Source organism: Macrobrachium nipponense, chromosome 4 (genome assembly GCF_015104395.2).
Source record: "Macrobrachium nipponense isolate FS-2020 chromosome 4, ASM1510439v2, whole genome shotgun sequence".
Lineage (NCBI taxonomy): Eukaryota > Metazoa > Arthropoda > Malacostraca > Decapoda > Palaemonidae > Macrobrachium > Macrobrachium nipponense.
The window spans coordinates 11,502,547-11,520,046 of record NC_061100.1 but is presented as its reverse complement, the minus strand read 5'-3'; the positions used below and the strand labels follow the sequence as shown (position 1 = coordinate 11,520,046).

The 17,500-nt window shown below is 37.3% G+C and overlaps 2 protein-coding genes across 4 annotated transcripts in view; both read right to left on the bottom strand.

Moving 5' to 3' along the window:
• The window catches only part of LOC135210707 (prostaglandin G/H synthase 1-like), a 300,730-nt gene that overhangs the window by 60,079 nt on the left and 223,151 nt on the right, over positions 1–17,500 (bottom strand). The gene's annotated exons all lie outside the window — the stretch shown is intronic.
• Positions 1–17,500, bottom strand: part of LOC135210708 (tumor protein p53-inducible nuclear protein 2-like) — a 54,716-nt gene that overhangs the window by 30,409 nt on the left and 6,807 nt on the right. The window contains exon 1 of one of the 3 annotated variants that reach the window (XM_064243478.1): positions 6,884–7,028. The exons of the other annotated variants lie outside the window; for them this stretch is intronic. The gene's annotated coding sequence lies outside the window, so the exon portion shown is untranslated. Of the gene's footprint in view, positions 1–6,883; positions 7,029–17,500 lie in introns of those variants that run through there. 3 annotated transcript variants of the gene reach the window in all.

Genomic DNA, 17,500 nt, shown 5'->3' with positions numbered 1-17,500 from the left:
AATTCAAAAGTAGTTCTTTAAAGTCTAATTTAACTGGAAAATGGTCTTTGGCAAGTACAAGTTTTAAGGAAAATGACACAGTAATCTCTTCCGGCAAAAACATCTTGAAACATCATAATAAGCAACCAGCCACCTCAAAAAAAAAAAAAAAAAAAAAAAAAAAAAAAAAAAAACTTCAAAAGCAGAAAATCCTACACCACGATGAAAAAAAGAAGAAGAAGAAGAAGAAGAAGAAGAAGAAGAAGAAGAAAAAAGGATCCTTGAGGAAGCATCCTCCGGGAAAATTCCCCCTGGAGGTCACACGAGTCTAAGGAAACCGAAGCAAGAAGGTCGAGACGCACCAAAAGGAAACCGCCTTTTTCAAGGTCAGAGGTCAGCGCAAACCTGCCATCTGAAGGTCACAACGGCCGCGGGGGCAATCCATGGCAACGACACTTCTGGGGATACGTAACAACTCCCCAATTTCTGCTGCAATTTGGCAATGCGAGGGAACCAGGAAAAAATGTTTTATTCTTTCTTTTTTTAATGAGAACCTCTGAGACCATGAAGCTCCGTTACTGAGCAATTTTCTTTGCAGGGTAAATTTTCCTGTGACCTGAGGACACCCAGAGGACATCGGAATCCGAGGATGACAAAAGTACGTTAGGGACGAAGGGTACTACTACAGTGTGCCTGGTAACTCTAGTGGCTCTTTCATCCACTTCATGATATTTTCTTAAGAGTAATTAACATTAAATAACGAATAATTTGCCGTGGCATTAAATGCTCGTGGTTCCTTACAACTCACTGAAGTTACAACACCGGGGCATAAATGGTATTTTGTAAACCATCTTTAAAAAAAGTCTCCTGCACTGACAAAACTTGAGGCAAGACGTTCCTTTAAGGTGACGATTTAAAAAAAAAAAAAAAAAAAAAAAAAAAAAAAAAAAAAAAAAAAAAAAAAAAAAAAAAAAAAAAAAAAAAAAAAAAAAAAAATCAATAAATACAAATAAAAACATCAGTAGCCCCTTTTCATCGTTTGTCGAAAGCGGCCTCAGCATTATCGACCTCCCAACCGCCGGCCTTTTCAAGGAAGATCAATAGTGGCAAATAATTAATTGCATTTTTACTCGCCTTTCAGTCTGAAGCTTCGAAGCTTCGACGGAGCCTCTTGGACAACAAGCCAACGTATCACACGGACTCCATATGAAAGACTCAAGGATTCCCAGTGGGAACTTTTGTATAGTTATTATCCACGACAAAGACACATCCAAGGATAGGTAGTGTAACATACCGGAAAATTACGTTCAATATCATTACCACAACCAGTTATAGTATGTTGCCTATATCTGAGAAAAGAAATACCTATAAAACACCTATTAAATAGCCATGAAAAAAACCTTATAGATGTACCCTCATATTTCAATTATTATCTATTACTAGGACAAGAGGAAATAGAGTACCATGAAACTCTACGGCCCTTACACGCCTACATTCGAATTTAAGAGCTATACCGTATCCATGTCAAGAACACCCAGCTCAGAAAAAGAGAAAAAGAGGGAAAGTAACGAATGATTCTCGCAACAGAATGCCTAACACCAAGAACATGTTATTGAATAATGACCGCAATAATTGCATGCGAAATCTTTAAGACGCATTCCCCTCTCTCTCTCTCTCTCTCTCTCTCTCTCTCTCTCTCTCTTCTGGTTGGTTGTGTAATTCCTCCCGAGATGATAGTTGTCACTTAAGGAAGACGCCTGGTTGTCTGTCTGTCTCTTGCCAAATTGAATACATGTAACACTGTCATGGGGTCTTCCTCACAACCACTTTCTCTCTTTGTTGCTATATATATATAATATATATATATATATATATATTATATATATATATATATATGTGTGTGTGTGTGTGTGTGTGTGTGTGCGTGTGTGTGTGTGTGTACACTTACATCCAGTAATTTCGTTGTATTTCTCCTTCACTTACACCTGTTTGTGTGTAAGCTAAAAGTGCATACCTCAAGTAACTTGACATTCCTAACTTTTTAGGCTGAGAGAGGAGAGAGAGAGAGAGAGAGAGAGAGAGAAGCTGCTTTAACGAAGGCAAGGTGACCTTCCTTACATCTTACACGTATCCTTGTACCAAATTATGAATCTTTCAACTCGTACTACGATAGCCTTTACTGCATATATATTTCTTACTAGGACAAAACGCCTTTCTATCAGAACTCCTTGTAAACAAACCAACTCAGTCATCGCCGCTTTAAAACAACTCGCAGGCAGAAGATTAGAGCCACCAGGGCACACAACAACATACCGTTGCGATAATTTGAAAGAGAAATTGAGGTGGCATCACAAAACCTCTCCCCAGCCAACCCCACGCCAATGACGAAATAGCAACGCCGCGTTGCCAAATCTCGCAGAGATACGGCGCACCAAAACAGAAAACGTCCCAGGCGAAGCATCGCGGAATCAAGTGAAAGCTCTCACCTACAGGCAAACTGGGTCTTGCAATTACGTATATAACAGTGGGAGACGATTCCTTACCACAATGCAAGGGTAAAAGCATCACTTCCAAAGCTTGTCCATTCAAAAGCATTAACCACCGAGTCTAGGTAAGGGAAAGAGTAAGTGAAAACTGTTAAGTTTACAGAGAGGATGTCATACCCACACAAAAAAGTTGCCATCAGCTGAGACGTTTTTTCCCCCCGTTTTCTTTTTTACTTGTTTTAGTGGACATCCGTTCTCTACCCCTTGGTTCGATCACAAAACCCATATCCGGTTTCCTGCATAGCTTCCGGTTAACAAGAGGAACTCTATCCTTCGTAAAAAAAAAAAAAAAAAAAAAAAAAGCCATATGTTATTATTCCGACGGTCCATATTAGTAAAACGTCAGTCACTATCAGCAGTTTCTGGCGTTACTTTTTTTTTTATTGAATAATACATCGGCGTAATTCAAGTAACAAAAAACTGTTTAATGATATAGGATTACCATTCCCTTTGGAAACAAACTATGAAACAACAGAGGCATATAAAACTATCTATATTTTTATACTATAAATTCATTTACAAAGGGACACGAACACTATAATAAACTTTAATACATACACACACATCTACATATAATAATATATATATATATATATATATATATAATATATATATATATAATATATATATATATATATATATATTTATTCTATATATATATAGTGTATTGTTACACACAATCTACATGCTGCTTCAGTTATTACAACAACGGAACAAAGCAACAAAGAAAGGTGTTTTGCCTCTAAATTAACGAACAAACAGAGAGAGAGAGAGAGAGATTAGAAGCCAGCCCCCTCAGGTGTCCTGTTTCTCCTTTATCTCTTGTTGTCGACATCCCAGCTCTTTATTTACCATCCACCTTCATGCATATGCATATCAAAACCCTCCAACTTATTGATATAATTAAAAATGTGAAGAAGACTTTCCAGTGAAGCCGCAAGCACAAAAAAATAACATTACCTCCCCTACACATATACTTCAAAAACAAACCTGTTGAGCAAACAAGATGTTTATTGGCTAGAGCAGCTGTGATCCCTTGCCAAAGGTAACGTGCGCATAGGCCTGTAGGCCTAAGAGGATTCCCAATTTCCGCTGTACGAGGGGATGGGGTCAGCTACCCCTGGGGGGGATGGAGTTCACGTTCCCCTCGGCTCTCTTCAATAATCATCAGCTGGGAGCTCGGATTGATGGGTTATGGCCCGACTTACGTACTGTATTTGCCTTCGTTGTTTTGTTTCGACAAACTAATGGACTTTTCATTTTTTTTTTTAAATTCACTTTACTTTGTTAAACAAAATCTAATGTAGTATCTGCTGTATACATCCATAAATACACACGCACACAAATAGACATACATACATACATATAATACATATAATATATATACAAACACACACATATATATATATATAATATATATATTACAGACAGACTAAATCATTACAGAATATTTATTTTGAAAACCCCGTCTTGAACTTTGCAACCGTCAGTAAATGAGTTAAGAGAATAAGTAAACATAAAATGTTAAGAAATGAATTCAAGGGTGACCACAAGCTGTGTGACGCAAGTTACTTGTACTACTATATTAAATTTTAAAAAATAAACTTAAATGCCTAGAGAATCCTCTAAGGCTGATGAAAACGGTGTTTTCAAGGTCAACAGCGAATTAATACGAAACGATTTTTTATCGAGAATGTCTATAACTTGCCCCCCCCACCCCCCCCCCCCCTGCAAAAAAAACACCCCAAAAAAAACAAAAAAAACTTGCCCCCTGAAAAAAAAAAAAAACAAGACTACAGGAAAGCGAGTCTTTGTTAGGTGTGTGGACAGTGTTTGCTACTGGGTGGGCGTGTTAGGGGGGGGTGAGGGAAAGGGGGGAGGAGGGGAAGGGGGGGGGGGAGAAGAAGAAGAGGATCATGGGTCTGAGAACAAGCACAGAACACCTGTGCAAGCGCCGTGGGGTTTTAAACCCATGACTCACACCAGCAACACGTGTAAATTCACCTCTTTGTCCGAAAGATGCATTAATCCTATTCCATTTCGTGTGTGTGTGTGTAAGTGTGTGTGTGTGTTGAATACGGCTTCATGGGACATCAGTATATACAATTATTAGTATTCATATTTCGCGTAGTGTTTATATACCTATTATATAGTAATTTATGATGTGTGGTGGCTGTTGTGTATGAAATAATATATATATATATATAATAATATATATATATATTATTAATATATCTATATATATATACACTGTGACGTACGTGTATAGTGACGAGCACATTTATATAGTTTACATGTGTTGAACATGTGCACGCCTTTCTGTTCTAGTAGCAAACTACTCAAGTATAAATGTCCTCCACAAAACATTACAAGGGTTCAACGTGTATCCTTACAAGTAGTCTTTCAATAATGGTGTCAGTGGAAAACAAAGGCCGACTAGTATACTATTCTGATACGACCCCACGAGCTCCTTGTTGATAACACAAGGAAGTGCCTGATACGACTCCTCCTAAGATATTCGAGCGGGCACAGCTGCAAAAATCGAACGCCTCCTTGACTAAGTAGAATACGACTTAGTGAATAACTTCACCGATAATGCGGACTGATGTCATAAATTTTTTTTTGTCAAAATTACCTTTATATAAAATATATAAAAACTCGTCTTGAAATTGAAGTAGTACTCTTTTCCGCTTGCCACTCCCAAAGCAGTCATCCTTCAGAGTGCTTCTGGTATTTATATGCTTGAAGCGAGTTGCGTTTCAAAAATACTCAAGCACTAAGTTAAAGGAGTTGCTAAGGTATTTATTTATTTATTTATTTATTTATTTTTTATTTTTTGCAAATTCAGTGTGCTGTTACACAAAATCCGGTAGAATATAATCTGCAACATATAATATACACATACATACATACATACATACATACATTAATTATATGTACTTGGTATAAAGTGTTTAAATAATATATATATATGTATATATATTATATAGTTATATATATAATATAAATATATATGTGTGTGTGTGTGTGTGTGTGTGTGTGTAACTTTCTTCTATTATAGTAACACCAGCACTAAGTGAAATTTCACTCATGCTCACCCACGTACATACAAACACACAATATAATATAATATATATATATATATATATATATATATATATATATATACTTATACTTATATAAACACGTGTGTATGTATGTAATTGTGCATAAAAAGCATAAAATTTTCACTTAGTGCTGGCGTAACTATAACAAAAAAAATTTCTGACAAAATAGACTTCTTTAAAATCATTTATGCATCTCTGGTCGATTTATTTTGGGTTGAATTGCTCATTGCTTGAGTAATCAACAAGATTTCTGATGATAATTCTTTCTATTGTCATTTGGGGCTTCTAACACTTCACTGGATGTTAAAGGACAGATATATATATATACAGTATTTGCAATGAAGTAATGCGCATACTTAATGCTCGGTGAGTTTATGCATTGTACAATACACCTTATATACTATATATATATATATATATATATATATATATATATATATATATATATATATAATATATATATGTGTGTGTGTGTGTGTGTGTGTGTGTGTGTGTATACACAAGTCCCAAGCATCACCATTTCCCTCTCACTTGTCATATGGTAAACATCAATTAAATAAACACAAACTGGCTATTTTACAATAATAAAAGCTTTCAGATGAAAGTACAGATAAAGGACTACTCCGTAAACACACTCGATTTACAAACAGGCCATGGCAACAGAGCCTCCGTTCCTGTAGCACCCCCCTCCCCCAATACACAGAGAGACACACACAAACCCCTTACCTATCTCTCTCTCTCTCTCTCTCTACATCAGGGCCCTTACTCTGGGACCAAATACGCTTCCTCCTTATATACCAGCATTTTCTGGGTCATGGTTTCTTTTGGGTCAGATCTGCTGAGTCGCTCTTACGCCTTCAAATTTCATATACAAACATCTGCTTTCTTCGAGTATCAATCAGACCCTTTTTCTTTTTTACCGTTGGAGCAATAAAACTTGACATTTTAAGGCGAAAAAATTTACTGTTATTGTAAATGTCGCAAGAGCGATTAACCTCACGACAACTGCTGCGATTTCAGCGTCTTCAATTCCTCTGGCTGTGTTGGATCAAACTTTACAATAAATTTTGTATTAACCCCCTCTTACTTACACACACCATAGTATCAACCACCTCTCAAAGTGCATCAACGCCACCAAGAGGCAAACATCTTTTCTTGTTCGTTTCACAGACACTGTCAGACAATTTACGTAACGGATATTAATTCTCATACACACAATTTCACTTCTTGCTATGGTTTTACGCTACTTACATTTTAAGATGTTAGAATTAAGCAACCCTTGGAGTATTTTCTGTGCTGAGGACAGATCAATACTGGCGGGTGGTGGGCCTTTACTCCTGGCAACGCTCGCTCAGCTGGTACTGATGCCAAATGTTCCTAGACACGTGTCACTGTATTTCGTTCACACACAATGCAGCAGCAAAAAAACAAACACATCAAGTTTTCACTTTTAAAACGAATCTTTGCATTTTTATATATTAAAACGACCAACAAATGAAAAAAACGTACGTTCCTCTTTCAGTATATGAAAATAAAGAGCAAAGACTCAAGTATGGAGTCTTGCAGTGATCGCATCCGATCGTAATATTTAGAAATCTCTCGAATTTCAGAGAAACATTGCAAAATTGTAGGGTGGTTGTCGACCGTTGACAGTTCCCAGCTGATCGCCAGGATTTGATCACGTGACCAAACACTGATGATGTCATTCAAATCTTCGATTTTTACTTCTGATCCAAATGCCTTCCAAATTATGTGCAGTGTGCATTTTTATTATCATAATACTGAGCACATTAATATAACATGGATAAAATCAACTCTCCGAGGAAAGAAATAAGCAAAATAACTGAAATTTTTAAAAAGAATACTTGGCAACTCGTATTCTCGTTCGCCTGCGCACGACGCTAATCACAATATAGAACTCTCTTTTTCAATCATGATATTCTCTCTAACTTTCAAAACTTTGACGCAACTTTTACCAGATTCAAATTACAGAGTCTCTACAGGAACAGGGCTAAAGTAACTCGTTCCTTTAAAATACGAGTGTTTTCGTTACGTAAGGAGATGTGGCACCACTGTAGAAGTGGTAAACAAAGGATGGCGAGAAAAATAACATACAACCAATCTCCGACCCGTAGGATATCGTAGTGGTATTTGGAGATCAGTTTTATAGATGGTACTTGGAAGTAAACGACCAGGATGTATACAGATCATCCAAGAAGTAAATGAAACAAGTCTTACCATGGCAAGATACACCAACGGGGCTGATGCAATAACTATTTATACTCGACGCACAGTCTCAGGCAGCAATGTTATGAATGAGACAAAACTTTATATACATGCTAAGTGAGATGATGCCTACAAATAACTCTGCAACGAGTTGTTTGAACGGTGGAATTATTGCTGTAGATGGAGGTTTAATAACTCTTCTCCTAACGTAAAGTTCACTGCCCTCTAGTAATGGCTTTCCTCAGATGAGGAGGGAGGAGGAGGGTTTCATGTAGCGAGGAAGACTCCGCTCTTCCCTACTTTCTTTGGGAGGGTTAACGGTGGAGGAGGGGGAGGGGTGGGGGGAAGGCTAATGGGAATACCAGGGAGGTTGGAGAAGTTAAAAACGAACGATCGGCATTTACAAGAGCAGACTTTTTTTTTTTTTCTTTTACAAAAACATTTGTATATACACCATCGTCTGTTTCGTCACTGTGCACGACAGATATACAGGAACCTGTCACCTCTCGCGTAGCAACCATCTACATCGATTGGCAGCAGCCGTAGTTTCTCTACCGATTGTCGTCAACACTGCTCAGTCTACTCTGTTATGAATACCATTCTTCTTTCTTGCTCGAAAGAGAAATCATAAAATCTCACATTAAACCGTCGTGCGAGTTCAAAAACAAAAACGACTTGCGTTATTTGCTTTCGTATAGTTAGTTAGTGGCGTTATTTACCTTCGTTTCGGAAGTTCGTGAACTTTTGACGAAACTTCCCAACGTGAACGCACTTCTACCACCACCGGGGTCGCTGACCTGTTTTTTATCGCCTTCACGCATGTCGTGAGTGATTAACGATTTCGTGTATACTTGATACTCACGAGCGTACGCTGTTATGTATGAGCACATACTATGAAAACACCTTTCTACAATTAACACAGAGACTTGCCTTGTAAAGTGATTGAGCAAAAAAAGAAAAAAAAATAAGCATTAAAACTATTATCAATAAACTTGATTCATGAATAACGAAATAATGAATGAAAGAATTCGAGCAAAAAGGTTGGTGGCATGACGACCACAGTTAAAGATAATTTTAAAAAAATAAACACAAGTAAACCAAATTAAACTCATAAAGAAATAATTAGGGATGTTGGCATGACGAGAGAGAGAGAGAGAGAGAGATGAGAGGGGGCGAGGAGAGAGAGAGAGACGATGAGAGAGAGATGAGATGAGAAGAGAGAAGAGAGAAGGCATCTTTTGTGACAGTTCGTTTGGCTACATTGCCCCAAATACTAAACCTTCTTTGAATCATGAAACTTACATGATATCTGCAATCGGCCCAACAGGATAATATTTCCTGACTTAATTATAACAACCCGCCCGCCCCACCAGCCTCTCTCTCTCTCTCTCTCTCTCTCTCTCTCTCTCTCTCTCTCTCTCTCTCTCTCTCTCTCTCTCTGCGAATAGGAAATTTCCTTTCCCTTAATTTCGTTCTTTTTGGCGAAATCTCCAGCCGATTTCGTATGTCTTACGAAATATATATATTTCTGTAGTTGTCGATAAACCTATTATTCATATAAACTCACAAAGCTGAATGCATCAACAACAACAAAATTAAATATATTCCTGAACCTGAACCTTCTAATTTCTAATAAAAAATCAAAGGTGTTGTTTATACCTCAACAATAAAAGGAAAAGCAGTACATATTCTGGGCAAGCTATACATTGAACGGGATACTTCAAATTCCCCTTATAATAAGGACTTTATTACTACCCATGTATCCCTTTTAAGCTATTGAATTACAAAAGAGCAAGAAGAAAATCCCCTCCGTGTTTTGAGAGAGAGAGAGAGAGAGAGAGAGAGAGAGAGAGAGAGAGAGAGAGAGAGAGAATTATGCCACCAGAGTCAGACCCATCTTTTAAATACTAACGTCACAGCCGCTCTCAATCCCTACCAGATATAATGACAATCAAACCCTACCAGATATAATGACAATAAAAAAAGAGAGAGAAAAAAAGAAGACCAGACCAAAAGGACTCAAGGACTCACGCATATCAAGTTCTTGCAAGTTCACACCGGTCCGTATACTTGAGCTACGTACCCAAGAAACGCAAGTTCATAATCCGAGTGATTTTGAAAATATCAATGCAGTGAATGCAGTGAGTGGCCTTGGTGCGTGTCACCTGTCTAGCTGCCTTCTCTTGTGTGTGTGTGTGTGTGTGTGTGTGGTGTGTGTGTGTGTGTGTGTGTGTGTACTCACACAAAAAACACACATCCATAAGCAATCTAGATGACCATCATCTTAATGCTGGGTATAAAGATACATTAACACAACACCAATTAATTGAGAGAGAGAGAGAGAGAGAGAGAGAGAGAGAGAGAGAGAGAGAGAGAGAGAGAGAGAGAGAGAAAATGCTTGTCTGTACAAATGCACACAGGCAGAATTAAGGCGATGTTCATTTTAATGCCATGTAACAATACATTAATCAAACATTATTCAGAGAGAGAGAGAGAGAGAGAGAGAGAGAGAGAGAGAGAGAGAGAGAGAGAGAGACCTTCACATTGTACTGTATTAAAAGACATCCACAATGCATTGATCAGGAGAGAGAGAGAGAGAGAGAGAGAGAGAGAGAGAGAGAGAGAGAGAGAGAGAGAGAGATTCTCAGTGGCGTACGCAGTGAATACCTGAGATCCCGGAACTAAATATAGTTAGAAAATGCGTCTTGCCCTGAAATCCTCTCGTAACTTGATTTATGTAACAACTCCTCCTGTGAGGGAGAAAACAAATGTACAAATATAAAATGAATAAACTGTTTTAATACTATTGCTGCTGCAGTGTTGTTATTACCCTGATGCTATTCTCCTTGCATTTTAATACAATTTTATCTATCTATCTCTTTATTAATTCATTTTTTTTATTTCTAATATGTGAGATCTCTTCTCTCTTCATTTTCCTTAACCTTCTCTTACTTCCCTAATGAGCACCATATTCTTTGGAAGGTTAAATTTCAAGGCTATTGCCCCTGTGGGCTCGTTCCCTATGAATAGGATTCAACCTCTAATAATAATAATAATAATAATAATAATAATAATAATAATAATAATAATAATAATAATAATAATAATAATTTGAAGAGACGACATTTTAGAGTTGAAACGCCATTAATTCTCTGTTTCAGAAAAAATAAGTATTAATCTATCTAATTTTCTTTTTGAGTAATGGACCTACTGGAGCAAGCCTCTCTCTCTCTCTCTCTCTCTCTCTCTCTCTCTCTCTCTCTCTCTCTCTCTCTCTTCCTCAATCTCATCCGTAACTGATATGAGATTCAGGACGGCAAGGAATGTCTTCAGGGATGGGACTTGCCGTCTCAACCATTCCTTAAAATTGCGTAGATTTTACGGTTAATAATAATTCACCTAACTGACTAGAAAGAAAAAAAATTCTTGCACACTGCATTGACAATCATAAATAAAAGGAAATAATTATGAAAAATAAATAAAATGAACGACTGAATGAAAATTCGATCAAGAGCTGCCTTCCCACTGTGACTGACCGATTGAGTTGTGGTTACTAAAACTGGCGTCGCAAATCTCATTGCAAAGTGTTTTACAAAGGTAGATGGCACGGAACATAAACATGGCACTCATTGGCATCTCCTTCCCTGATGCCATTCGTCAACACTTTTTTTTTTTTTTTTTTTTTTTTTGCAACTCTTCTTAGTCTTTACCTTTTTGAAACTAATGAGTAACAGTATACTATAGCGGCCTACTACCGTGTTACTGCCCAGTAATTAACCCTAATATTTTATGCATGTACATGAAAGCTAAGCACACTGTTACTTACACATGCATGAGAGAGATCACTTGACGGTGTACTCCAAGGTGATTACAAAAAGGCAAAGGTGAATATCTATATAAATAGTCCTTCAAGATTATTTACCTAATACTGGACTCCAGTTCAACCTTAGTATTTTACCTTTTATCTACTGCACGTGCCTCCTGTGTGTGTGTGTGTGTGTGTGTGTGTGTGTGTGTGTGTGTGTGTGTGTGTGTGTGTGTGTGTGTGTGCCGATTTTAGAACATGAGACCACGTTATAAGATTACAAATGGCCCCGTTTCTTACACACAAATCCGCTCATGCGAGATATGAAAGATGTACATTTATATAAAAAAAAAACTAAACTCAATAATTACTACTTATGATAACAAAACAAGCAAGACTCGACGATAAAAAGCAAATACGTGTTTTTCAGCTACGTACTTTGCAACACTGAAAGTTTCTCAAAAGCATAACCCTGGAAAAGAATAATAATAAAATAAAACCAATTAATTCGCATTTGTACTCTAAACTTACGGAAGACAGAATAAATCAATAAATAAAACCCATTTTAAATATAGTTAGTATGCAAATGAGCGCTTGCGTTTGACGTGGGTCCTTTTCTGCCGACGGGACAAGCAAGACAATTGGGCGCTTTGCAGCGTCCAGGTGTCCTTGGTGTCTCCAAAACCACACGTTGTAAACTCACCTTGCAAGATGCAACTTACTTGTTATTATCTCACTAACCAGCAACCACCTAGTACATTTAAGGTCTTCCTTTTCCTCATCCTCCTCCTCCTCCTAAGATTGTTCTTACCCTTCCTCCTCCTCCTACTAAGATTGTTCTTCCTCTTCCTCCTCCACCTTTTAAGATTGTTGTTCCTCCTCCTCCTCCTCCTAAGATTGTTCTTCCTCTTCCTCCTCCTCCTCCTCCTAAGATTGTTTTCCTCTTCCTCCTCCTCCTCCTCCTAAGATTGTTTTCCTCTTCCTCCTCCTCCTAAGGTTCTTCCTTTCTCCTCCTCCTCCTCCTCCTCCTAAGATTGTTTTCCTCTTCCTCCTACTCTTCTAAGATTGTTTTTCCTCTCCTATCTTCTAAGATTGTTCCTCCTCTTCTCTACTCTTCTAAGATTGTTTTCCTCTTCCTCCTACTCTTCTAAGATTGTTTTCCTCTTCCTCCTACTCTTCTAAGATTGTTTTCCTCCTCTTCCTCCTACTCTTCTAAGATTGTTTTCCTCTTCCTCCAACTTCTAAGATTGTTCTTCCTCTTCCTCCTACTCTTCTAAGATTGTTTTCCTCTTCCTCCAACTTCTAAGATTGTTCTTCCTCCTTCTCCTACTCTTCTAAGATTGTTTTCCTCTTCCTCCAACTTCTAGATTGTTTTCCTCTTCCTCCTACTCTTCTAAGATTGTTCCCTCTTCCTCCTACTCTTCTAAGATTGTTTTCCTCTTCCTCCAACTTCTAAGATTGTTCTTCCTCTTCCTCGTCGACCTCAATCTTCCTTCTAGCTTATCTTCCAGCTCAATATCTTCCTCTCTCTCTCTCCACCCCATTCTTTTTCTTGCTATCAATCACCTTAGCACCTTTCATAATTCCTCCTCCTCCTCCTTCCCTAGTTTTCTTTTCCCCTTGGGGAAGGATGTCTGGCCTTGAAATAACTACCTGTCTGAATGCATTTACATTTGGACGTCCTAACGTGATAAGCCAGACGAGAGTAATGTCGATACAACAGCAATCAGGAATTCGAACTGCATTTCCTCTCACCGTTAATGATCAGTATGTCGTCTTCTGTCAGGTCCATCGCTGTTGGCAACAGTATGATTTCCTTGTTCCGTATTGCGTTAAAAATAATCCAATTAATATGCAAATAAACACATGCTTTGAATAATTCACAAAACCCTGTTTTAATAACGGTGCTGTTAATAAGAGTCTATGAAGTACAGCAAACGTTGTTAATAATAATAATAATAATAAGTTTTCTTGTTACACACTGCATTAAGAGACTCAAATTATTTCTTAAGTATGAGCCCTTTAAAGAATTTTGAATCCATTGTTTTAACAGCGATATTATCAATAAAATTCGAATAGCTACAAAAAAGAAAAAAATCGAACACGAACACGACTATTAGCCTTAGTTTATGTAATAATAATAAAAATGTATAATAATTCAAGAGCATAACACGCGCTTAGCCAATAAACAAACACAAGAAAGACAGGTAAAGTAACAGATATTCAAAGTAAAGAAGGCAAGACAGAAGTGAATTCAAACGCAAGAAAGGAGGGAAATTCAACAAACCAGGTATATACATACACAAGAGCAACCTGGCAGAGGAAATACCAAACGATACAGATCTGGTAATCACGATTACTCATCAGTGGCCCGTTCAACTGCCTACGGGTTGCTACGTGTCCACAGCCTGATGGTGTTGCATAAATAAATGCGCACTTACTTTTTAGACTTGTTTATACTGCGTTGCGTGCCATTTCAAAGGCCATCTCTCTCTCTCTCTCTCTCTCTCTCTCTCTCTCTCTCTCTCTCTCTCTCTCTCCAGTTTAGTTTAATGCCATTTCAAAGGCTCTCTCTCTCTCTCTCTCTCTCTCTCTTCTTTCTCTCATCTCTCCTCCAGGTTTTAGTTTAATGCATTTTAAATTCAAAGCTCCTCTCTCTCTCTCTCTCTCTCTCTCTCTCTCTCTCTCTCTAGGAAGCACAAGAAAAGTAAAACTTTCCATCTAAGTTTTTAATTGCATCTGACAGAATGCAAAAAAAATTATATATACAAATATAAACAATTAAAATAATTAGAAGCATACAATTTTACAGACTGCACAATCACCGTGATTTGTCGCTTTTTGTAAATCAAACCCGGATGTAACTAAATATGCGAGAATTAACTTTTTTAAAAAAAGTATCTCCAAACATATAATATTCTCCCACAAAAAACAGCGATGTGCAACATGATCACATATAAAAATATATAAAAAAAAAAATTGACTAAAAACAACTATCGCATCATGTGAGCCTCTGAGGGAAAGACGAAATTGCCTGCAATCAATTTCAAGAATTCCAAGGTGAATGTTAAAATAAAAAAAAGGGGCTGCTTTGACGGAACTCCGCTATTTTAGCCTTGGACTCATTTTAGGCGTCCCAAGTAAACTTCAGTTTTCTGCCCACAACAATATCAGTTCGGAGACTAAAATAATAACATTGGCGTTTTAAAATCATAGATGTTTGTTGACTCTAAGGCGTCGAAGGGCAGCGGCGTAAAAAAAAATAAATAAATGAAAATAAATGAATAAAAATCACAACGAACCCGCTTTCAATGAAGGACTGAAATCAATTTCAAGTCACCACATAAGAATCTTTTGTATTCTTTTAACTATTTTTTCAGAAGGCCAACATCGCAAAAACCCGAAAGAAGAAAAAAGGAAAAAAAAATCAAGAACACGGGTAAAGCATAGGTCTTACCAACGATTCCTCATTTTAACAAATATGTGAGTAAATCTGAAATTTAAGCAGCTTATCCTGACTAATTAATTACGATAAAAAATGCAGGTCATTTACACACAACACATTTACATAATCTATTGATATGGCGTGAAAACATGAAGAAATAAGCGAGTCTTATAAGGTTACTATTGTAGCCAAAGAAATAAATGCAAACTGTTATCAATGAAAAGCAAATACGTACACACACACACACACACACACACACACACACACATATATATATATGTGATTATTTCTTTCAATGCTTATTTTGGACAATGACTTGGCGCAATAACCTTTAAATCACGTTCAAGGTGCCGACTTTTCCTTGAATCTCCGTTTGTGAGTCATGCAACAAACCCCCGGCCCCACACCGTCATATCAGCCTGCCTTATCTTCAAATAAACCTTTCTTAATTTTTTTTTTAAATTTCAACAATTGCCTCAAAGGAAGGTTATCTGGGGTTGAGAGAGTGAATCGAGATAAACCGTCCCCTTTGATGACGAGATATTCCAATCTGTGATATTACACCGTAATTGCATTCTGCTCTGTGCTTTTGACTGTTATGCGTGTGTAATCCCTTCGCATTGCACTAGAGCACGTAGCACGTGACAAGCCATTAGAAAACAGGCTTACTTTCTCTCTCTCTCTCTCTAGTCTAGAGAGGCTAAATGGTGAATCATCCCTTTCTCTTACTTCCTGCGTGGAGGGCTGAACAAGAACTTAAGACAAGTAAAATAATGCTCGGTGAAACTCTCAGCCACGGACATGAAACTCTCAGCCGAGACCCATGAAACTTTCAGCTATAGCCCAGTTTAGCCTGTTGTTGGCAACTAAAGCGGTGGCAGACGCATGACCATGGCTAAATTTAAATCTTAAATAAAATAAAAAAACTACTGAAGCTAGATAGTTACAATTTGGTATGTTTGGTGATTGGAGGGTGGATGATCAGCATACCAATTTGAAGCCCTCTAGCCCCAGTAATTTTCAAGATCTGAGGGCGGACAGAAAAAGTGCGGAGGTAAAGGGAAATAGCCATCTCAATGGCTTTCTTTGACAGAAAACTAAAAATGCGTAATTTAAAAATTTAAGGGATAATATAACCTCTTCGTATCAATGATGTCAAGAGGGTAATTTTCGAGATCGGAACAATTATTTATTTCACATTTAAGCATCTGAAATTCGTGTCGGTCGGTACGTGTACGAATGAAAGGCTGACATTACGATATACCTTTTGCTGATAGCTTTATTTCAATTTACTTTGCCTTATATTCTAATTGCAATCCTGTAATGCCTTTCATTATAGGGCATTTCTTGAACAAAATGATTTTCTGACAAGTTTTCGTCACTTGCAATTTAAGAAACATATATTTTATATTAGTCACTTGCATTTTAAGAAACATTTATTTCATATTTTAACATAGATTTTTGTATTTCATAACAACAGAATAAAATCTTATATAATTATCTCCTCACGCAAATTTCGTATTTTTAATGATGCAAGGGATAGCACACACACAAAATTCATTAGTAAAAGAAATACGTCTTTGAAGAAAAAATCACAAAAAGAAATTTTAATGATCTTTCGTTGGTTACGAGAAGCAGGGCACAGCGTCAACAGACCAATATCACGGAGGGTGTCGCTTCCCTTTAATTATGAGAAATTAACTAAAATTATCCATGAACGAAGTAGATGCAAGTTAATAATGTCGACGGAGCCTTGTCCAGCGACTTGCTGTCAATAATGGGGTGCTGAAGGGGAATGTCAATTCACCTTCCCCGTTTACACTCCTTATGGATTTTATAAGGAAACAAGGCGTGACGCAACCTCCAACTTACTCGGGACGCGTGCTAAAATCTGCGGTCAAATATCACGTTTCAGCGACGGAAATTAAAATAAATACGTTATATTTCATTAGAAATAATTCTTCTGTACCGTTCAACATGCATATTATTTATTTTTTACATTTTCATTCTGAATAATTCATAGATATTCTATCGTAAATTTCCCGTATCTTTAAAACCAAACACCCTTTTCAGACCTTTATAGGCTTTTCCATAGACCTTTCCTACCCCCCCCCCAACGACACCAACAACAGCATGAACAACAAAAACAACAACAACAACAACAAGGTAGTTTGTAGGCTTACTCCCCGAGTAAGCGAGAAGTGGTCGGATATGGAAGGGACAGTTTAGTTTAGACTTGAGTACAATAGCATACATAGAATAAGCAGATGTTGCTGTTTTATTTAGCAATACATCACAACATCTACAAAGCTTGGTTAGTAGAATGCATCATGTAACTAGGAGCGGGACTCAAAATACATTTTAGAAATTCAGAAATATTGATGGCAGAATA